The 24413-nt window shown below is 42.6% G+C and overlaps 1 long non-coding RNA gene across 1 annotated transcript in view; it reads left to right on the forward strand.

Annotated features, from left to right (window-relative positions):
- The window catches only part of LOC132592565 (uncharacterized), a 38095-nt gene extending 15200 nt beyond the window's left edge, over positions 1 to 22895 (forward strand). Inside the window, exons 2-3 of the long non-coding RNA XR_009558074.1 lie at positions 18173 to 18212; positions 22065 to 22895. This is a non-coding gene — a long non-coding RNA (uncharacterized LOC132592565). The remainder of the gene's footprint in view (positions 1 to 18172; positions 18213 to 22064) is intronic.
- Positions 22896 to 24413: the final 1518 nt, after the last annotated feature.

Consider the following 24413-nt stretch of genomic DNA (forward strand, 5'->3'; position numbering starts at 1 on the left):
TTTACCTATACAGTGGTACCTCGGTTGTCAAACATAATCCATTCTGGAAGACCGTTCGACTTCTGAAACATTCAAGAACCAAGGCGCAAATGGCGGTCTGCAAAGTCAATGGAGGAAAAAAATTTGGGGGGGGGGGACACACAACGGAAGCCGTTCGACTTCCAAGGCCTGTTTGAAAACGGAAGCAATTACTTCTGGGTTTTCGGCATTCGAAAATCGAAATGTTCAGCTTCTGAGATGCTCAAAAACCGAGGTACCACTGTACCTGCATCTGGGGGCGGGAGAAGGATTGATTATTATTATTTGGCTGCACAAAAATCCAATTTTACCTGATATGTATATTTCTGCAAGGAATCGCCCCTAATTTGGTGTGGTTTTGTATGTTGTTTTCACCACTGTGCACATTTCCTGAGTGTGCACTTTCCCTGAGCACACACATTTTTGGGTGCCGCCATTGTTGCTGGACCACAAACCCAGAGTTCAGTTCAGAGGGATAGCTGCCTTTTGGTTCACACCTTGGCTTAAGGAAGTGTGAACTAGGAAGGTTTGTGTTAAAATGCAAATCAAATAAATTTATCCCGTGTCCCTAGCAGAGAAAGAGTGCTGGATGGGGGAAGGCTGGAGTTCCCATCCCCAAATATCACTGATCTTATTCATGGAATTTCACAAGTGATTGTTCTGGTTCATATAAATGAAGTTGGCATGTTTTCGCAAAAAGAATGTTTTTTAAACAAAAATATTAGTAATTAAAAACCATTTCCCCCAACAGTAGACTTTTACAGCTCTGGTTTGTCTGTTTCCCTTTATGTAGCCGCTAGTCATTCCACTGTTGTTGTTTTTTTATATGCCCTCCACTCTGCTTTCAATCTTCTTCATATTTCTATGAGTTAAAGAGAAAACAGAGCTGATTATTGAGACAGTAACATATATTTGTGTTCTTAAGCGGGCAGCAGTGGAGCCAGAAGATAATAGACACCTCATTTATTCAGGCTTTCAATAAACATATTTAATTCCCAGTGACAGCTGTCTTTGCCACATTAGCATTGCAAATCATCCCCGTTTTGTAATGGCCTTCTATTGAGCATGATTCAATTATGTGTGATCCATAGCAAAGCAGCATAAGGCCTTAGTATCTATAGCTAGATTTCTGTAAGCGGCTGCTCTTTACACTGCTTGCATTTAAGCTAGCTGTTTACAACAGTGCTTTCCTTGAACTACACTGAACTCTGCACTTTCCAGCTAAATAAAAGAAAATTAATATAATCTGTAAAGCAATTATATGTGTAGACATTGCATGCCTGACATTCTTTGCATACGCATTCAAGGAGAAAACACTTGTTAAGCCCATTGCCTGTTTCTAGACTTAAAACATTCACAATATGAAGCCAATGCAGGGCTTTCCAGACAATTAATAAAACCAGATTTTATTCTCATGCTAGAATCAGTAGCCACTAGCGTGACATCACACTCAGAAGTAATGCTTTTCTTCTCAGAGAAAAAGGGGCAATTACTGCATACCTTTGAGTACCCCACCCCACCCCCCAAAAAAACACTGCCCAGAAGTGACAGTGGTCCCTCCCTTTACTCTGTTTGTGTGTGAAAAGAGAAAGGAGGGGAGAGATTTGCTGAAGTGGGACTTTTCATGTTTATAGTTTAAAGAAAACAATTGTTGTGATCAGCTTCAGTCCCTTCCGCCGTAGAAGGAGGGGAGATTGTGGGCAACCACGAGCCTGAGCACGTGCTGGGAGAATGGCTGTCATTCTCCCAGCCCATTGGCTGGCTCCCAGACGCGGTGCTCCCTTGGCGTGTCCAATCAGGACACTCCAAGGGGCGTGGCTCGCTAATTTAAGTGAGCGTGCAGCTGGGATTCATTCTCTTTCCTGACCCCCAGCCGCTTTGTTTTTCCTGCCCACCCTCCCTTTAGGCAGGGCCCTTCTTTTTGACATTGCTATGGACCTCAGTTGGTCGCCGTTGAGGGGCCTGGTAGGAATTTTCCCACTTGGTGAATTGGCTCTGGCCTGGTGGTTTTCGCCTACCTCGTAGCAACTCGTCACAACTTTGGTTTTTGGCAGTAGGCATTGGATTATCTCTGAAAGGTTACAGGTGGGGGGGGGAGGTTGCTGCCATCACCTCCCCCAAAATGCTGAAGGGTACTCCCTTAAGGAGTCCGGGGCGTGGCCAAGTCCGAAGCCATGGTAGGTGAGGGCCAAAAGGCACGCCCCCTAGCGGTGGCCCCAGGGTGAGGCCTAGTTGATGTGCATCGCAGGACTCACGCAACGGTGGTAAACCCTTCACAGACTGCCAGCAGAGCGGGCTGGAGTCGGATATAGATGGTTAGATGCCTAAGCCAATACCTCTCTACATCCGTAATCAATAAAGTTGTGGCCTTTTAACACCCATTAACCCTATGCAATTTGTCCAGTGTCTTTATTTACTCTGGGAGGGATCGGGGTATTGCCACACAATGTCCCTAAGAGTTCACTGCAGTCGTACCTTGGAACCCAAATGTCCTGGAACTCAGACGTTTTGGCTCCCAAACTCCGCAAACACGGAAGTGAGTGTTCCAGTTTGCAAATGCTCTTTTGGAACCCGAACCTCCAAAGGGGTTTCTGCTGCTTCTGATTGGCTGCAGAAGCCGCAATTTAGTTTCCGAATGTTTTGGAAGTCAAACGGACTTCTGGAACGGATCCCTTTCGACTTCCGAGGTACGACTGTATTAAACAGGACTGGCCCAATGCCCATCCAGCAGTGGAGTGTGTCTTCATGGTGCCTGGGGCGGGCGCACCTGGGGGGGGGGCATGGTGTGTAGGGCAACATGAGGAAGACCCAACAGGACAGGCACGTGCTCTTCCAATCAGTGTGATTTGAAGGCCACATTCCTGTTGCGTCCTCTTGACGACACCCTGCCAGCCCCATGCTGCTTTGCGAGGCTGTGGGATCAGACTCGCAAAGCAGCTTGGGGCTGGCAGGGGCGGTGTGAGGAGCCAAATGCGCCCTCAAGAAAACTGTGCCTGGGGCAATGACCCCCCCTTGCCCCACCCACGCCGTGCCTCTGGGCCCACCCATGAGGTGGAGTGTGGCCAGGGCCATCTCTAGGCCTGGGCTGGGTGGTGCGATGCACCAGGGCGCCTGGCCACCAGGGGCGCCGAACGGCTGGTGTCCAGCTGAGCGCGGCGGCCAGGTGCTCCATGCAAGGCGGCAAAAGTGACGGCAGTAGCAGCGAGTTGCAGAACCAGCGAGACTCCTGCCTAGAGTGGCAGCAGGCGCCTGCTGCCACTCTAGGCAGGAGTCTCGCTGATTCTGCAAGAAGAGGAGAGGACCTTGATGAAGAGGCTCCAGCAGCTCCCCGCAGTAGTGAAGGTTGAGTGAGTTGCTTTCTCCTCAGGCAGCGGGTCATCTAGTCCAACCCCCTGCAATGCAGGAATCTTTTGCTCCGCATGGGGCTCGAACCCGCGACCCCGAGATTAAGAGCCTCATGCTCCGCTGACGAAGCTCTGTCACAGTGGGGACCTCCTGTTGCACTCCACCGAGGAGGCGGATGGGAGGGAAGGGTGGGGGGCGCCCGAGGGATCCCTTCACCACGGCGCCAGATAGGCTTAAGACAGCCCTGAGTGTGGCAGCCACTTCGAGCAGCAGAGATGTGCCTTTATGTCCAAGAGATGTGCCTTTATGTCCCCCCTCCCATCGCTTCCATTGGAGAAGTGTCACCAGTTTCCATGAAGAAGCAGCACTGCTGCAGGTGCTTTGCAGGTGCTGCCACGCAACGCAGGTAAGGGGAGGCTTGCAGGGCATCAGCAAGGTTCCTTCAACACGTTCCTTCAGATGCTGGGCTGCAACATTTTTTGCTAGCCGAAGCTCCTAGGCCAGGGGTTGTCCACCTGGTCCCCTCCGCCCACTAGTGGGCGTTTCAGGATTCTAGGTGGGCGGTAGGGGGTTCTACGGCACAAGCATGAATCCTCCTCCCATCAAGCACTGGTGGGCGGTAAGAAAATTTTACCATCAAGAAAGATGCATTAGTGGGTGGTAGGTATAAAAAGGTTGACTACCCCTATTCTAGACAGTCATCAAGGGAGTGTGGTTTGGGAACGTTTTTCCTCCACTTGAGGAAAGGCATGAAGGAAGATGAGTAGGGCAAGTCCTTTTAAAGGTCTGCGCCCCCTGCCCCTTGCCAGGCCATATGTGGCCTAGCGCCTGCAGTGATCTCGTGAGGACGGAATCTCCTCCCACCCTCCGGCCACGACAGCTGCCATGCCACCCCACAACCAGACCTTGTTGACAAGCTCACTGGCCAACAATTTTGTTGATGTCGTAATGATTAAAGCCAGGGAAGTGGAAAGTTATTGGCTGTCACAGGAGAATCCTTCTGCCTGAAGTTTACAACAAAACTGGAATAATCACAACAAAAAGGTGTACTAACTCTCTCTACTGCCCTCTGTACTTGGAGGCTGCGCGGGATCCCAAGCAGTTGCATGTGTCAGGATTCCTGACAGTAAGCATCCTGTGGAAGCCTTTCATAGAATCATAGAATTGTAGCGTTGGAAGGGACCCCGAGGGTCATCTAGTCCAACCCCCTGCAATTCAGGAATCTCAACTAGATTATATATGGCAGGTGGCTGTCTAACCTCTCCAAGGAATGAGAGTTCCACCACCTCCTGAAGGAGTCCATTCCACTGTCGAACAGCTTTTACTGTTTTATGGGGGGGGGGTTGTTCGTAAATCTGTACACTGCCAACATTTTTGTTATTCCTACATACTAGAATGTACATCTTTTAAACTAATTCATTCTCTGACATACTTTGCCCTTTGCAAAAAATAAATAAATCTATTTTACTAAACGTCATAAAATTCACATACATAAAGGGAACTATTTAAAACACTCACAAGAGAGACGTCATTCTCATGTGGAAATGACTATTTATTGCCAATTGAGGTGGGAAAATAAAGAACAGCTTTCTCTGTGTGACAGATACTAATGAAAACTTACTCTGTGTGTCATATAATTTGGCATAATTAGAGAAAATTAAATCATTTAGTGTGGTAATTGTAAAAAAAGGTCAGGACAGGAGTTCAAGAATACTCAAATCACTTCCATATCCTATTTTTATATTTAGCATCTTAGTACTGCGTATTCAGACCAGGGTTCAGTCTGGAAAATAATAGTTCAGTAGTTCTAGTGTAACCCCTGCTGCTGTCGGTAGCAGGTATGGAACAGAAATTCGGTATGCCTGTACTATTTCATAAGGTGCAACAATTTCTCTTCCCCCTTCCATGGGAAGGGCCATAGCTCAGTGGTACAGTAAATCTCAGGTTCAATCCCCAGTACAGTGGTACCTCGGGTTAAGTACTTAATTGAAGCGTTCTTAAACTGAAGCGAACTTTCCCATTGAAAGTAATGGAAAGTGGATTAATCCGTTCCAGACGATGAAAAAACGCCCCCTAAAACAGCAATTTAACACGAATTTTACTGTATAATGAGACCATTGATCCATAAAATGAAGGCAATAATCGATGTACTGTACTATAAAATAAATAAGACAGTATTGTAGATGAAAAAAATTAACATTTACTGTGGTACCTCGGGTTAAGTACTTAATTAGTTCCGGGGTACCATTCGCACCCCGAAAAGTACTTAATCCGAGCAGCTATAGCACGCGTGCGCGAAACGCCGACAGAGCGCTTCTGCACATGCGTGAAGCACACAGATTGCTTCTGCGCATGCGCGTGCGGTGGAACCCGGAAGTAAACACTTCCAGGTCCGCGGAGTACTTAAACTGAAAGTACTCAAACCGAAGCGTACTTAAACCGAGGTATGACTGTAGCTCCAAGTAGGGCTGAGAGAGACTCCTGTCTGATACCTTGGAGAGCTGCTTCACATAAGTGTAGACAGTACTGGGCTACATGGACCAATGGTCTGATTTTGCATTAGACAGCTTCCTATATCCCTATGTTCTTCAAAAGAAAAAGAAAAAAGTATACTGCTCTTCATCCAAAAATCACAGATCGGTGCACAACACAAAAATACAAAATGAGAACGCAAAATACATAATAAAATAAAAACATGCCAATAACCCCCCACCCTCCTACAAACACATGTTAAAAGCCATGGAATGGTAATCAGACAAAAGCCTGGTTGAAGAGAAACATTATTGCCTGGTACCTAAAAAATATGCAATGAAGGCACCAGGTGAGCCTCCCTGGGGAGAGCATTCCACAAGAGGGAGCCACTGCAGAAAATGCCCATTCTTGTGCTGCCACCCTCTGGACCTTTTGTGGAGAGGCCAAATAAGGGCCTCAGAGAATGACTGTAGGGTCCAAGTTGGTTCAGATGGGAAGAGGCGGTACTCTGAGGTCCTGCTGTCCTGGGCTGTTCAATGCTTTATAGGTCAAAACCAGCACTGTGAATTGGACACAGAAACTAACTGGTTACCAGTGCAGTCAGGCCAGGATCAGTGCAATATGCTCCAACTGTCTGGCCCCAGTGAGCAACCTGACTGCCAAATTCTGCACCAGCTGAAGTTTCAGAACCATCTTCAGAGGCAGCCCTAGATCTAACACATTGTGGTAATCTAACCTAGAGGTTATCTGAGCATAGACAACAGAAGTTAGGCTATCCCTGTCCAGATAGCCTACTGTGCTAGAACCATCTGGAACAGTTGAAAATCACTGAACTGCAGTGATTTGGCTTCTGCCTGGACAAGTATGCCTGTGAAGCAGAAATGGATAGTCTACACAGAAATGGATTTCAGGGGAGTAGGGACTTTTCTACAGTGGCACACATTCCTTGGCTCCTTCTACCACTAAGGAAATACTTCTTTTATCATTTTAAAGAAATTTAAACCACTGAGATATTACTTGTATGTGGTTTTGGGGTTTTTATTATATGTTTAATTAGTAACTGGTTATATTACTTTGAGTATAATTTGACAGAAAAGAAACTAAATTTAAATAATATACTGCAGCAAAGATATGCCTGGCCCGAAAGAATAAAGAAGAATCTTTTGTTTTCAAAAGAAAACAAAAACTGCAGCAAAAGAATGTATGGCTTTTAAACACTCAGTTTTCTCTGCTGCTTTCATGATGCTTTTAACTGTTTTCATTTTTCATTGTTCTTTAAAGGGCAGCATATACATTTTAATACATGAACGGAAAGTATACAAATAATAATAATGTCTTGTCCTCAGAAGTTACCATCAAAATACATGATCCTACAAAAGTAAGAAATGTTTATATTTAACGAATACCAAATCTATCAGAAATGCCAAGCAAAGTACAAACAGTCTATTATCTGATCAAGTTCAACAGCAAGCAACAAGGAAATTGAATTTTGCAGTTAGCAATGAAAACACAATTTCAAGCATTTTGAGGGATTCACCTTGACATTTCTTAATGGAATGGTGGACTCTTTATATTTTGCTTTATATTTTTTTTATTCCTTTTCTACTTTTCAAAAGATATTTTGCTGGCAAAGGAGGTGGTGTCAGGACATAATTTCTAAAGAGAGGTGCACTGCGACTATCATTGTTGGAAGAAATGGCATCACTTTATAAGCCCAGGTTCTTGATTCTGAACGTGGGGATGCTGCAGTTGCTCCGTCGTGACAGAAGCACTCTATGTATGCTTGGATGCACTGTCCTCAGGGTTATGTCCAAGGCCAGATCGCTCATGAGACGAAGTGAGGGGGTCGCCTCAGGAAGCAGATCTGGGCCTGAGGAGTCTGCCCCTGCACCATGCCCCCACCACACTCATTGTGGTGGAGGCAATGTGGGGCAGAGTGTACCTGCAATGGAGGATGAAGTGGCAGCGGGACATTTTGCCTTACAGAGGTTGGGCAACACCCATATTCTGTGCCAAGCAGTAGCAAGATTCCTGCTTCTGGGTGGCGAGGAGTGGTGGCAGACAGAGGTGATGAAGCTGTGTCATGTGGCCTGCACATCTTAAACTAGCCTGCTGCCCTCCGTTGTTTTAACTATCCTTAAAATGTGAAATGATTTTCATTCTAATGAAACACGAAGAAGAAGAAAATTACAGATTAATGTACAGTCATACCTCGGCTCCCAAACGCCTTGGGAGTCGAACGTTTTGGCTCCCAAACGATCAAAAACCAGAAGTGAGTGTTCCGGTTTTCGAACGTTCTTTTGGAAGCCGAACGTCCGACAGGGCTTGGAGGTTCCTGCAGCCAATCAGAAGCCGCACTTTGGAAATCAAATGTTTCGGAAGTCGAACAGACTTCCGGAATGGATTCTGTTCAAATTCCAAGGTATGACTGCAGTACAAAATAATGCAAATTAGAGACTGCAAGCGCCACTAATTAAACCGGTCATACTGGTGGCTTGTTTGTTTCTTTTTAAGTTTCTTTTTCTACATTCTGGAAATAATTGTTTCCAAGTATTTCTACAAAACAGGTTCTTGTATCTTAAGAAAAGTGAGTTTTTCACAGAATTATTCTACCGTTATTTTCTTCATATCATAGTGCTAAATTAAAACAAAGCAAATGTTCTGCCTTGAGCTTTTGCAATAAGCATAACCAGCTTTTTCTGAACTCGTCTGTTCTTTAGTCTTCCTTGTTTCTTTTTAAGATAGTGTGTTAATTCTGCCATCAGTGTATATTCCCACATTTTGTTTATCCAGTCTTTTAGAAAAGGTGTTATTTTTAATTTCCATATTTTTTTGCATATAGTGCTGTAGCGGTAAATATCACAAGGGATGCTATTACTTTGTGTGATTAACTGAGACAGCCATTTCTACTGTTTAGAAAATTTAAAAGAGGATCTAACAAGATTGCATACCCTAAAAATCATTTAAGGTATGCAATCTTGTTTCTTGCATTCCAATATTTCAGTGGGGGGTGGGACTGAAAAATGGCTAAGAAATAAATAAAGAATTGTCTGCCTAAGGCTAATGACAATTTTTGGGTCAAAGCTTTACTACTTTCTACTCATTTTTAACTAATTTCAGGACTTCAGATCTAACACAGCTAATAGGTGGAAGATTCTCTATCTGCTGCCTACACATTGATGGTAGAATTGTAAATAATCTCTATCTGGCCTTGGGAATATGTGCTTCAGTTACACCTTTCCTTCACCTCGAGACTCTACCTCATTTGGGTCAAGGTACATAGTAACAGAGCAGGTATAATGGAGAGCAAATAGTAGCTGCTTGACTTTTTGATTCCAAAGTCACCTTACAAAGTGGAAGGTAACAGAGAATAACTCATGAGCTTGCTTGTTGGTCCTAAAGGTTATTAAATAATTATTCTGGTGTTTTATGGATGCAAAACAAGGAACAACTGATGCTGTTTTTGTACAATAACTATTCAGAGCCTCAAAAATATTCTGATTAGAATTTCTCACTTTTTATTCATAGTTTCTCCATTAGTCCCTGGTGCCTAATTATCTTCCCATTTTACAGAAACTGAAACCAGAAGTGAGCCCATATGTGCCCTCTACCCAAAATGGTATGTGAACAGATGTCACCTACATCCTACACAATCCTACATCCTACACAATCACTAAGGGCAAGCAAAATAAGAAAATTCCTTCAGTAGCACCTTAAAGACCAACTAAGTTTATATTTTGGTATGAGCTTTCGTGTGCATGCACACTTCGTCAGATACCTAAGGGCAAGAACACTCGGGTTTAAATCCTTATTCAGCTGTGAAGCTGGACGGCCATGGGTGAGCCACTGTGATGTCATTTCAGCCTAACCTATCCCACAAGGTTGTTGTTTTGAGGGGGGGAATGGCAGAGGAGGGGAGAGCCATTTGTATTTGCTTGTTATTCCTTTTCTTCCTTTATTTTTGTGTTGGGGTTTTCTTTTGGGGATTAGTTTTTTATTTTATTTTATTTTATTTTATTTTGCTCAAGGACCACCTGACCCTTTTACATCTCTGCCCAATCACGGAGGTTTTCAGAGGAGTCACTGTTAGTGGTCCCACATGGTTAGCTCATATCCACCAGGAGTTCAGTGTTGTGTGACCAGTAATGAAGAACTCCGTTTTAATTGAGTTCACACGGGCATTTTCCAGCAGGCATTTAAACAGAATTCTGATTATATAACAGCTGCTTCTTTTCCTTCCATTGTGTAGATGGAATGAACTCCCTAGTCAGATTCCTCTCCCGCCACACTAACTCCTTAAAATTACTTACCGTTAGCAAACTTAAACCACCCGTCTTCCTTCTACTCACTATCATCGTTTGTGAATTTCTCCTACTCCATAAGTTTGATCCCAATGCTGCTGCTTCACTTTGCAATGACTAAGGCCTTCTCTTGGGGCTTTTGCAGTCTTTCAATGTAATAATTTTTGCTATTATTTATGTCAAGTTTTCTTGCAGGCCTATCCACAAAAGGTCAGTCAGAACACACTGCTTTCTGTTCCCACAGAAACCACACATTTAGCTTGGTTCTGCTCTTGCGATAAATGTAAAATTCTGGTTTCACATACTGTACAAAAACAGCTTTGTGGTATATGCCACTTTAGAGCAGATCAAAGATATTGGAAATTGCCAATGGTTTCTCACATGGTTACTAGCTTTTCTTTCCTAAGGCGATCTTTAAAGCATTTGCTACCTCCATGAGGGTGTGAGGACATGGCATAACAAACACAGTTCTTCAACATAAATACTACCGCAAATACAGATAAACAAAATCGAAAGTCTCTGTCCTAAGGAGCTTACAATCCAAAATTCCACTCTTGTTTATTGTTTAGCCCAGGTTAGCCAACATAATGCCCTTCAGATGTTGCAGAACTACCATTTGTTGTGCTGGCTGGGGCTGATGGGAGTTGTAGTCCTATGCTATCTAGTGAGTACCTCATCAGCTGCTCTCAGATTAGACTATACTTTAGGGCAGTGGTTCTCAAAGGGTGCGGTGTGCCACACTGGTGTAGCAGGAGAGGATGCCAAGTGTGGCAGAAAGATCCAAGGACAATCAAAGAAACATTTTAATATTTCAGTACAGTACAATACAGTACAGCATAGTATAGTATCAATATATATATTTTAATTTGCAGAATATGAAAGGATATTCAAGAGCATTGGCTATTCTTCTACGGTTCTCCATGACACATTGTTGTGAACAGGAATTTTAAACTCTGACAGATATGAAAGATCAGAAAAGAGAACAGCTTCTTTGTGTTGATGAGGAGATGAGAGTTTGTTTGATTCAAATTAGACCTATAGATGAGATTCCCCAGCGCAAGCAAGCTCACACCTCTCTTAGGTACTTAAGGCACTTATGTAAGAGGCTCATTAACAATTACATTTTGGGAATGATTCATGTTCTTGTGTAGCTGCGTTCTTTAATACTTTCTGGATGTTGCATATTTATATTGTAAAGCAGTTGTGTTCTATGCTATAAATCAGACATTGCTTAGATTTGTCTCTTTTTGTTTTCCAATGTCTTTCTTATCAATTAAAAAAAATCGGTGTGGTGCATAGCTGCCAAGTTCTCCCTTTTTTTAAGGGAAATTCCCTTGTGCTGAATAGGCTTCCTCGCGAGAAAAGGGAAAACTTGGCAGCTATGGTGTGGTGCGAGCAAAGTGTGGCCCAGAGAAAAAAGTTTGAGAACCACTGCTTTAGAGCCATAGTTATCTTTTTGGATGCATTTTTTATAGTTACAAGGAAGCAACCACGCATATTACACAACAGACGAGCATCTTTTAATAAACAAACATGAAGAGGAGGTGTTTGCAAGCGGGTGGGCTGGACTTGCGTACTCTATTTAACAAGTGGAAAGGGATATATAAAGAAAGGCAGCAGCCAGCTCTGCTGCGTTTGTCCAGTCAGGCTAACATGGCAGAGTTGGCTGCACCTTGGGGTCATTTTTGCTCCCTCTCCTCTTCACTGGAGACAGTCCAGCCAAGCCTTCCAAATGGAACTCCATTAAGCCACATCTCCAACCCCCATACTATTTCTGCCTTGAACGGTTTTATAAGCGCAAGCAATATAAGTCTAAAAGAGAAAAGGGCTTGGGTAGAAAAGGAAGAAGACCGTCTTGGTATTCATATATGCAGAAATGTCCTGACAAAATGTTCTAGTTCCAAACATGGAAATTTGGAAAGTTACTGCTGACATTAGTGACGCCATGGGAATTATTTTAATCTATCAGCAATTTGTGTTTGTGCATTGGGTATTCTTTGGAAAATCTAGTGCTTTTTTGTCAGAAATAACTTATCTTTGCATTCTTCCTTTCTAAAGCTTCCCAGAAGACAAAATAACCTAAAAGAAATTACTATACTAATTTATCTCCCCCACATTCCGGTAATTGTCACATTGTACCGGCCACAATTAGACTGAATGACAGTCTTTTCTCCGTTGATCATAGGAATTTCTTATATACACAAACTGCAGCACAATATCAATCTCCTTCGGCTGGTTTCAACCAACAACTGTGGCTGATTGCAAGTCATTTGAAAACACTGAGCCATGCATGAGCATGACAAAAGTCAATTTAGATGGATTTGCAGGAGCACAAAGACCTACAGATGTAACACAATTCAAAATGCTGCATTTTGGCAGCATATGTTTCAATCCATAGCCCCTGCTATTTCATTAAATGATGGAAGAAGGTCAAAAGTTTAATAAACTTCAATTTTATGTGCATATTGAATATCATTTTATATCTCATCCTAAATTAGTGAAGGTCGTAGTGACAATGATCAAGGTCAGCAGAGCAATTTATAAGGATGATCCTCGGCTCTGCAGGAACAAAATTAATCACTTGACTTTGGATCATATCTTAGGACTATTAGATGACATTGGGGATATAAATATACATTTGTGTTTTGTTTTTTTAAATTCCTACCCCATCCCTTACAGCCCCAATTGAATTCACTTTTATGACACACCATCATCACTTGTGTCATGTTATACATCTCATTTAATTTTTGAAGTAGCATTATTTATAGAGCTTCCGAAAGCACTTCACAGACAGTGTCAGCTATGGGCTAAAAGAAAAGAGAATGGTTTAAGGTCACATTTGAACAGAGCACTGGTAAAAGGGGAAGGGAGTTCTTGATGGAAGAGGCAGTTCAACTAGGACAGACATCATTAGCTGAGGAAAGTGATGGGGAGTCAAGTCGATAAGCAGGTTGAGAATTGGTTTGGATCAGATCAAAGGTCCATGCAGTCCAGCACTTTTGCTCCAAAATAGGGCACTCAGAAGCAGGTGGGAAGGTCACAAGTAAAGCATGACAGAGCCCCTCAAGTAGGGGCTGTAGAGCAGTTGTTCAGCTTTCATTTTTCAGGCAGAAAGTCTCCAGTTAAAAGGACCAGGTACCAGGTGATGGGCAAGACCTCTGCCTGAGACCCTGGCAGCTACTGGTGGTCAGAATAAATAGTAGTGGTCAAGACAGCTTTCTTTCTTGCTACTGTTTTTGCCTGGCATTAAGTAATCTATCATCCAGCCCAGACACAAGATGTGAAGCTACAGGGAACCAGGAAGAGGGCCTTTTAGTAGTGGCGCCCGCCTTGTGGAACGCCCTCCCATCAGATGTCAAACAGGTAAACAACTAATTAAAAAAATCCTTCCAGTAGCACCTTAGAGACCAACTAAGTTTGTCATAGGTATGAGCTTTCGTGTGCATGCACACTTCTGATACCTGTAACAGGTAAACAACTATTTGACTTTTAGAAGGCATCTGAAGGCAGTCCTTTTCATGGAAGTTTTTAATGATTGATGTTTTATTGTGTTTTTAATATTTTGTTGGGAGACACCCAGAGTGAGTAGGGCTACTCAGTCAGATGAGCGGCATATAAATACTGTAATGAAATTATTATTATAATCAGAGATCTACTAGCTCTGAATTGTGAGACTCCACTTTTAGTTTCCATGGCTCATGACCATTCCTGGGCCTCTCCTCTCCTCTTTTGTTTTTTGTTTGTTTATTTGTTTAAGCCAGCCAAGCTCCTGGCCATCCTCACAACTTGTGACAACAAATCCCACATTAATCACACTCAGGTCCCTGTGAGTCACATCCAGATCAGACATTTAAAGCATTCTTCCCCCGAAGAATTCTGGGAACTGTAGTTTATTATGGGTGCTGAGAATGGTCACTCTGTGAGGGGTCTCCACAGCTCCTATGATTACTTGGCTGTTCCTAGGATGACTGTTAAAGTGGTATAGGAGTGTTTTAAATGTTCAGTGTGGATGTGACCACTATTGCAATTCTGAGAGTGGTGGGTGGGGATGGGGGGAAGTGAAGTGCTTTGAACGTGCTTCAGCTTCCTGAGAATCTCTCCCTCTCATAAAAATCATTTGTGTATTTGTTTCTTCATTTCAGAATTTATAAACCTCTCTACATTCGGAGAAGATTTAGGTGGGATACAGAAATAGGGTATACAACAAACAATACATTTCATAAAACATTACTAAAACAATGTAACAAAATGGGACCAGTTTACCTACAATATCTCCTTACACCACATGTGCCCACTTAACAGCTTCAATCGTCGGAATTGGCACTGATACAACATGTGCCATGTAATACCCGTTCTGCATTGGTAAGACCTCAGTTGTTTAGTGTGGCAGCATCCGCACTTTGGAACTCCCTGCCTCCTGAGACCAAGCAAGCACCTTCACTGTACTCTTGTCGCCGCCCGCATGACCAAACCATTCCTGTTTAGACAAGCCTACCCAGGTGCCTAGAAAGTTGAGGTAATTTTAATCTATTTTATTATTTTAACTTTTGTATGTTTTAAAGTACAGTGGTACCTCGGGTTACGAACTTAATTCGTTCTGGATGTCCTGAAACCGTTCTTAACCTGAGGTAGCACCTTAGCTAATGGGGGCCTCCCACTGCTGCCGCGCCACCGCTGCGCAACTTCTGTTCTCATCCTGAGGTAAAGTTCTTTTTAATTTTTTTTAAAAATTTTTTTAACTTTATTGGAATTTAAATTAAAATACGTTCACACACAAAAACAAAAACAAAACACCAAAAAAACCATATATAAAAATAATGACGTACAAAAAAGCCAAACAATAATGTAAAAAACATAATATACAAAATCATATATAAATAATAACCATAATAAAACATAAAATAATACCGTATAGCTTCTACTACAAATAATATAATGTAAATGATAATAACTATAATAATCATAAACATAATAAATAAAGGCAATACAATCAGCAAAGAAAAATAAACACTCATTCAATTATTCAATCATGTCCGAAATCATGAGATCAGCATACGCTTCAACTATATTCCTAATTCCTTATTTACCTTGTTTATTTTAATCCTTCCCCTATATCTTCTCCTCATCCTGAGGTAAAGTTCTTAACCCAAGATACTATTTCCGGGTTAGCGGAGTCTGAAACCTGAAGTGTTTGTAACCCAAGGTACCACTGTATGGTTGTAAATATTTGTTTTATTGGGTTTTTAAAATCTTTTTGTAAACCACATTGAGGTTTGTTTGTTTGTTTGTCTACACTGAAGCGGTATATAAATTATATGAAATAAATAAATAACACAACGCACGTTCAACTGACCTACCCTGATGATATCAGGCCACGATTTGTTTTTGGACTGAGGCAGCAGGAGAGGCACCTTCTCTGGAGCATAATATCAAGGTGTGCACCCCTCAGGCCTCGCAAATGTCTCACTGGGGCAAGACGTACCGAGAAGCGTTGTTGTGATCACTAGGCTTACACTGTTTTGTTTTTGTTTTAAGAAAGAGTTAACTTCACTGGTAAGGTAAAGGTAAAGGGACCCCTGACCATTAGGTCCAGTCGTGACCGACTCTGGGGTTGCGCGCTCATCTCGTATTATTGGCCGAGGGAGCCGGCGTACAGCTTCCAGGTCATGTGGCCAGCATGGCAAAGCCGCTTCTGGCAAACCAGAGCAGCACATGGAAACGCTGTTTACCTTCCCGCTGTAGCAGTTCCTATTTATCTACTTGCATTCTGACGTGCTTTCGAACTGCTAGGTTGGCAGGAGCTGGGACCAAGCAACGGGAGCTCACCCCGTCACAGGGATTCGAACCGCCGACCTTCTGATCAGCAAGCCCTAGGCTCTGTGGTTTAACCACAGCGCCACCTGGGTCCCAACTTCACTGGTACCGGATGTTTTATGGCTGACCTAGTTCTGACGCCAGCTCCTGACATGACTGCATTCACATTCTTCTGGAGTTTGCAGTGAGTTTTCCATCCAAGTAATATGCATGGAAATGTGTAGCCTATGTATAAATTGCATATTTTAGTGGAAATAACATACAAATATCTATTCAACAACTGTGGGGGGAAATTGAAAGTAAAAAAAACTCAACAACTTGGTCGGCCCTCACTTCATCAAATCTGGCCCTCTTTGGAAAAAGTTTGGGCACCCCTGAGTAAGGCAATCACGTTTCTCCAAATCTCTCTTGTATGTGCATTTGTTTTAACTGGTTTTGTATATATAACTGTTTTATATAGGTACATTTTAAATATGCTGCAAATCACTTCAGGATGCCTTGTAGGAAGTGATTAAAGAAATTAATAATTTAACAACAACAACAGATTGTAAAAATGGCGCAACATGACTTCAATTCATTTCTGTTTTAATGTGGAGGGGGAAATAGTATTTAAATATGTAAGGCAAATGATACATTTGAGGTTATAAACACCAACAAATTATCCAATGGTTCAATGAAGGGAAGGCGAGGGAGAAGGACAGCTATCGGAACTGATACTTGCTCTGATTACACAATTATAGTTTGTTACTAGCAATGAAAAACACACTATTTTCCAAAGAATTAACAGGATATAGCAAATGCCCATAGCAGTCTATATTAAACATTATAATAGCTTGAACACAATAGTCTAGGCACTGGTAACTTCAAAATTTGATTACTGTAATGCATACTTGTGCTTGATCCGGATACCGCAGTTAGTGCAGAATCCCTCAAAAAACAAGATCCTGCCAGTATATACCATTCCTGCTCAGAGATCTACATTGGCTGCCAATTTGTTTTTGGGCCAAATTCAGTGTGTTACTATTTGTATAGTACTTGCTAAATACGTTTTTGTTTAGGCCAGTGTACCCAAACATGTAATTTTAACAGGTAATTTTATTATACAGTATGTGTGGGTTTTTTTTCATTTATCTGCTAGATTTACATTTATTTTATTAAATTTCAAGTCAACTTGCTTTTAATGTTTGATTTTATCCGTATTTTTTCATGAACATTTTATGTTTCATGTAATCCACTGAGAGATTACACGTGTTTAAGCAGCAGGGATTTTTTTCCAGCCGGAACTCATTGGAACTCAGTTCCGGCACCTTCTCAGGTAGATGCCATTGCCATGGTAAGAGAATAAAATAAATTGTATCCTAGGAAAAGTTGGTGTTAGGAGGCACTCTTGATACCGAACCATCATCTGACTTTATTATAATTTTACACACAAAGAGTAAATTTTGATGGGAGGCCTCAGAGGCAATAGCCAATTAGTTAAAAGAAACCCATTTAAAGCTATAGAGCTTAGTTGATGAAGTAAATATGTCCCTGTACAACAACATACATTAACTTTAAATTGATAAACACACACACACACACCTTTCATATGACACCCTCACGCACACACACAAAAGAGTGAAGTCTTACAAGCCATGTAATTTGAAACAGGTTTTTATGTATGCAATGAATACTATTTAATGTTCACCAAATCATTATATATATATATATATATATATATATATATATATATATATATATATATGATAGTAAAGCTCCAAGATTTTTCAGATCTGGTCTAAACAAATTCTCTGTTCTTCCTGATCATAACTGCATACTGACTGATACAGTTATTGGTGTATTTTGCTTTCTTTAGTATGCTAACTGTACAAAACTGTGCAGTGACATTTTCCATTGTGCCAACACTCACGTCTAATCATCCTCTGTCTTGTCCCAAGATTTTGTGTTTTTGCATTTAACGAAATAACTGCAAATGTCAGGTATTAGAAGGACTGAAACACCCTTTTTCTATTTGGCTGTCTTCAGACCCCCATCTTTTATTCATAGCCTTTCTCGTGGTGCTGGAAGGCAGACTGTGTTGCTATAGCAATGCCCTGCATATCCTTGTGGATAGCTTACAGTTTTACTCTCTCTTTTTTTTAACAACAAAGAGCCATTGATAACACATGTTGCCAAAGGTTACAGAAGTTGAATGCTAAAATGGAAATATTTCTCTTTTATAGAGTTGCACTGTGGATGCATCCTGCAAATTCAAAGAAACAGGTAAGGGTATGACCTCTTTGTGAAGAAAGATGAATAGTTGAGTTTCATGACATTATTCAGAATCAAATGCAACCTTGGCGTGAGTGTGTGGTAGTGTTTTTTTGTTTGATTTTTACTATTTCACTATGGCACATTTATGGTGCAATCCTATGCACGTCTACTCTGAAGTAAACCCTAGTTAGTTCAATGGGACTTTCAAGTCCCATTGAAAGTAGATGTTGGGTTGTAGCTTCAGCCTCTCAGAACGCTGACATGTTAGCACTTCTTTCTTTCTTTCTTTCTTTCTTTCCTTCCTTCCTTCCTTCCTTCCTTCCTTCCTTCTTTCTCTTTCTTTCTTTCTTTCTTTCTTTCTTTCTTTCTGGAATAGTGATAAAATAAACACACACACACACACACACCATTCTCTAGCCAACTAATCAAATATTATTTCAGAATCAATGTAAGATCTAGTAAAAAACACACACACACTCAGATATGGGAGCAGTCACTCGTGCGATCTCTAGCCACCCAGAAGTAATATGAAGCGTGTCTGAAGTGTGTCCCTTTGGGTCACTGAAACACTTTTGCCATCATAATTGATTTCTCTCCCTCCGCATTTGGAAACCTCACACCGAAGTAAACTCTGAACTGGCTAACAATCCTGTAAGCAACATTTGAAAAGGCTATGTATGACTGCGAAAGCGAAGTGGTGGGAAGAAGATGGGCAAAAACAACTTCTCAGCACAAATAGAGTCTAAATACGAGTATTTCCTGGTGGCGTGCATTTTGCTCATTGCAAATCTGAAAGGGGGTGTGCTAATTAAGGACGTGGGAGGTAAGGTTTCTCCCCACCTCCTTCACCCCAGTTCCGTTCAGGAATGCCACAACTGCTTGCCTCCTGTCTGTCTGTTTGCTATTAGCAATAGCAGTCACTTAAATAGCCTCTTCCCCCTGCCTACTTGTTGCAGCAGCAGAAGTATGGGGTGTTCACAGAAAGGGCACGGGGCACCAGGGTGCCAAGTTCGTGCTGAGTTTTTTATGAGTCCTTTCAACTCCAACTTAAAGCATACTTATTTAACCATGTATTTATGGGATGTTAATAAAGATAGCTGGTGCCTAGGATGGAGCCACCTCTAACAAATGGTTCTCAAACCTTCTGCACACACACATCCCGGGCTAAAAATTACTGAATCCCACCAGTAACAAAATAACAGTGCAAAATGTAACGAAATGAAAGAGTAGGGTGCCATTTGTTGATCCAGAGCCTCTACATGGAGAAGGGTTTTTCTTTAATATCTTCCCTCCCCATGCCTCTCAAAGTATTTCTTCTCTTTTCTCTTCCTGCTTAACTTCTACCAATGCCCATGCCTAACTGCCTACTTCTTTAATCCATCCTCCCACCTCCTTTTACATTCACTTTTCCCTCCTATAACAGATTCCTTCTTTTATGCTCTTCATCTCTATTTAATTTCTACTCTTTTTGGGTTGCTGCTGGCACTAGTGTCCAGTCATCCAAAATGCTATTGCATGACTAAGGGTGTCTAGATAAAATCTTCTATTGCACATGCCTGATATGCATGGTGTTAGAAAGTTTTATATTTGCCCCACGCCTTCATGCAAACATGAATGATATTGCCTGGTCCATCATACCATTTCTTAATACCCTTTCTGGACATCCACAGTAAATTGGTTATATCTGTTCTTACTCCTGGAGGCCTAATACTTGCTTTGCTTTTTGGAACTATGGTGTGACTCAGAATAGGAGATCTACAACTGGGATTCCCAGCCTTCTGCTTTCTCTTCAAGTGATGGTTCCCGCTTGGTCTTTGCTCCTTAGCAAATAAATGTGGCTCTTACTTTTTGCCATTCCATTGAGGCCTTATTTGTAACAGCAGCCGGCAGGTTTTGCAACAGAATCTGACCTTTGACGGGTATGCATGTAAACCATTTATAACTTACCAAACATGTGGTAGCTTTAGAAGCTGCTTAGAAGGGAATATTTTAAAGGTGTAATAGCCTATAACCACACTTAGCTTTGCTTTGCTTTGTGATTTTAATATCTGCTGGGGTTCTCTCACCAAAGAGTACTTGCTCCAAATTAGATCTAGGCATCTGGACAATTCTCCTTTTATTCTTTAAACAAAATATTACAGAAGCACCAACAGACAGGGTGATGCCAATCAGCAGCCAGTGTGGTGTAGTGGTTAAGAGAGGTAGACTCCTAATCTGGGGAACCGGGTTCGTGTCTCTGCTCCTCCACATGCAGCTGCTGGGTGACCTTGGGCTAGTCACACTTCTCTGAAGTCTCTCAGCCCCACCCACCTCACAGGGTGTCTGTTGTGGGGGAGGAGGGGAAAGGAGATTGTTAGCCGCTTTGAGACTCCTTCGGGTAGTGATAAAGCGGGATATCAAATCCAAACTACTCTTCTTCTTCTTCTTCTTCTTCTTCTTCTTCTTCTTCTTCTTCTTCTTCTTCTTCTTCTTCTTCCTGTGTGTGGTGTCTCAGGAACAGACCAGACAGAAGACTGCTCTGACTTGTCCACTCCTGGGGATATAAAAGGCTGACCTTTGCTGCCCACCTCACTTCAGTCAGTATGGACACCTGTAATGTCCATCCTTTAATGCTTGCATTAATTCTTACAGCTTTGCAGGTATGGATTTGCTGCCCAACTGCTATGAACAGCCGTTGGTCGCTGGTTTCAGGTCTGGGCACAAATTTTGCCCACAGGCAGATTGGCTTTGGTCCTGTGGGTTTTTGCCTACCTCATTGGAATCATCACAACTTATGATGGTGAAAGAGGCATTGGGCTGGATCCTTAGAAGGGAGAGGCAAGGAATGAACACCTTGCCCCATCCCATAGGGGGATCCCTTAAGGGGTTCCAGAGGGTGGTGCTTTCTGTCCAGAAGCCCAGTCAGGGACTGATGGGCCATAGTTCCCCCTACCAGCGCCCTGAATGGGATCTACCAGGAGCAGTCCATGCAATAGGCAGCCGCAACATTGACCAAACCCCATCACTTGGCTGACAACAGATCACTAAGTGGCAGGCTGTGTGATTAAGGGATCTGTGCCCAGTGTCTACAGAAAACCTATTATTAAAGTTGTGGCCTAATTTTAATCAAGCACATAGCTCTGTGTCATTCTTTGCTACTGGCAAAGTCTGAATAGAACATTATAGAAACAAACAATCTCAAGGGATGTCAAGATAGGCTGACAGACCAAAATCAGAACAGACCAAATGCAGGTTGGCAGGAAAAGAACACAAACATACCATCCATGGGGGAAACAGAGCACTGAAATGAGCAATGAAATATCAAATGATCCACATGGAATATTCATTCACCATCATGTCAGAGATGAGGAACCTCAGGCCCAGAGGCCAAATGGAGCTCAGGAGTCACCCCAGTTGTATATCCCTCAACTCTCCTGGTAAAACTGCGACATCCCATTTTTTCTTGTGAGAGGACAGTGGCCATTTTGGGCACCTTGATCTAGCTCAATTTCACACTGTTTGGGGGCTACAATCATCTGCAGCACCACAAAACAGGTGCTTTGGGGTGCGATGCCTGAAAAAAGTGTTTTTCCAGGGCCACATTCTTGCATGGGTAACATAATTTGCATGGACATGCGATGATGTCCTAGGTTTTCATTGAGACATGTTGGAGGATATGCAGTTCACACTTCCTCCCAGACCAAACCGCTTACCAGCAGTGCTTTGTCCCCCTTCTTGGCCTTTCTTTAATGGCTAAAATATATCTTTGAATTCTGGTCATGCTTCTACCGTCCTTGGATGGAGACTAGAGAGGGATATGTGAGTGTGCAAAAACTAGCCTATTGTACAAAATGTAAAATTTGTACTCATTGTTTCTCCCAGACCCACCCTGCCACCTGCAGTGGTTGTCCAGAAAGGAATAAGCCATCAGATCGAAAAGGTTTCCTGTTACTGATGTAGATGAATGTGTACCAGAGCTTCCATCACTGGGCATCTTCTGAGGCTGACAACTCAGCAAACAGCTCATTGCTGAGCCCGGAAGTTGCACAGTTCTGGCCCTGCTGCTGCTGCTCCTCTTACCGTTGCCTGTTCACCTACCATCTCTGAGTGAGGAGTGACAGAGGGGAAGGACCAGCAGCTTCTGCTCACCTCTAAGTGGCCGCATGGATTGCCATAGTTCCAGAAGGAAAGAGAAATGAATGGCCAGCAGTGAGAAGAAGGTGGATCCTCAGAACCCCTGGAACCAGTTCTGAGGCGCTTGTACTTCCTCCCAAAGAATTGTGTCTCAGGCTGCCGCATTAGTTGGCTCACCGCTCCCAACAACATCTTTTCTTTATGCCCCAATATTCAAAAGCCCTCAGCCGACTGCTCTTGAATGCATTAAGCAGGGCAAAGTGGTGGGCTGGGACAATGGCTTATGTGCATAGAGCAAATGGAGAGAGGAGGGGAGAGTGGAGCTGTTCAGAAATAAGTGAATATAATGGGTTTTTAAAATCCAGTATGTTTCCAGAATTAACGGTGAAATCGACCACTTTTTCTGAAGTAACTGTTATAATCAGAGACAGTAGGAGGTGGCATATGCCTCGCCATAGGCTGCATGCTGCTGCCCTAAGATATCAAAGTCCTAATGTTTAGCAGCAGAAGTAAAATGGCGAAACTCGCGCTTTCCCACAGCTTTCAAGACTGCCAAAGTATATATTTGTTTTGATGGTTATGCCTGAACAGCAGCAGGTTTGCGGTATGTTTATATATGTAATTTTCATTGCTCTTGGAATAAAGTATATCTGATGTTCATAATTTTGGCCCAAAGTACTTTTTTGATAGGAGTGGTATGTCTGTAGCTTTGCCTGCTGAGTGTTGGCTCTTTCGCCCAGCTCTGGCCTCATTGCGAAGCAACGTGATTCACAAATCAATTCACTCTAGGGAACAGATTCAAGAGGAGCATCAGGTTACTAACTCGGTCATCTCCAGCCTTTTGTATCATTTTTTTTTTTAAAAAGAGAACTCTATCCCAGTGTCTGTTCCAGATGCAAAGAAATGTTTTGAGGTCCCTACTGATTTCAATGCCACACATTCCTAAAGCAATATAATTCTCCCTGTAGTCATAGAACCAACACTGTACATGTTTATGTTAGGTTATGTTATGTTTTGAGAGCAAAGGTTCCAAGGGGGCTAACTGGTTTTATAAATGCAGGCTTCTGGTCTATTGAACCAGGTATAAAAGATGGCAATGAGCAAGGGGCGCGGGAGAGACATTGTAACAGACCGAATAATAACAGGAAGAATAAAACATATCCAGTTCTCCTGGTTTGCTTGGCTTTCTTAAAAGGCAAAAAAAATTCCTTCCAGTAGCACCTTAGAGACCAACTAAGTTTGTCATTGGTATGAGCTTTCGTGTGCATGCACAGTTCTTCAGATACAGAAGTGTGCATGCACACGAAAGGTCATACCAATGACAAACTTAGTTGGTCTCTAAGGTGCTACTGGAAGGAATTTGTTTGTTTGTTTGTTTGTTTGTTTGTTTCGACTACGTCAGACCAACACAGCTACCTACCTGTAATTAAAAGGCAAAGTTCATTAATTTCAGTAGGGAGAAATACATGTTTCTGCCCAAATATAGGATGGGAGACATGTGGCTTGACAACAGTGCATGTGAAAAGGGTAGAGAGTATTAGTAGACCAGAAGCTTAATACGTTTCAACAGGTTGATGCAGCAAGGGGGTGGGGAATGATAATGCAATTCTAGGCTGCATCAACAGAAGTACAGGGTCCAGATCAAGGGAAGTAATAGTACCCTATTCTCCCTTGGTCAGGCCACACTTCGAGTCCTGTGTTCAGTTCTGACCACCACAATTTAAGAAGGATTGTGTGCAGAGAAGGTCAGTCAATATGATATAGGGTCTGGAAACCAAGCCTTATGAGCAGAGGCGCACCAGGGGGTTGGCCAGGTTAGGTCAGCCCTGCCAAGAACGCCCAGGGGGGCACAAAAATAATGACTCACTTCTCGGCTTAGAGTGGCTAGAAGCCGCACACTCCCTGGGCTGCCCCTCCACTGCTCTGGGTGGCCAGGTGGGATGTGCAGGCTCCTCTGGCAAGGGCACACAAAGCAGGGTGCAGCGATACATCTCCTTGCCAAGGGTGCAAGGGAGCCTAGGTATGCCTCTGCTTGTGAGGAATGGTTTTCAGAGCTCTCTGAGAAGAGGGGGTGGTTGTTAAATCCCTCTAGGAATT

Source organism: Zootoca vivipara, chromosome 1 (assembly GCF_963506605.1).
Source record: "Zootoca vivipara chromosome 1, rZooViv1.1, whole genome shotgun sequence".
Classification (NCBI taxonomy): domain Eukaryota; kingdom Metazoa; phylum Chordata; class Lepidosauria; order Squamata; family Lacertidae; genus Zootoca; species Zootoca vivipara.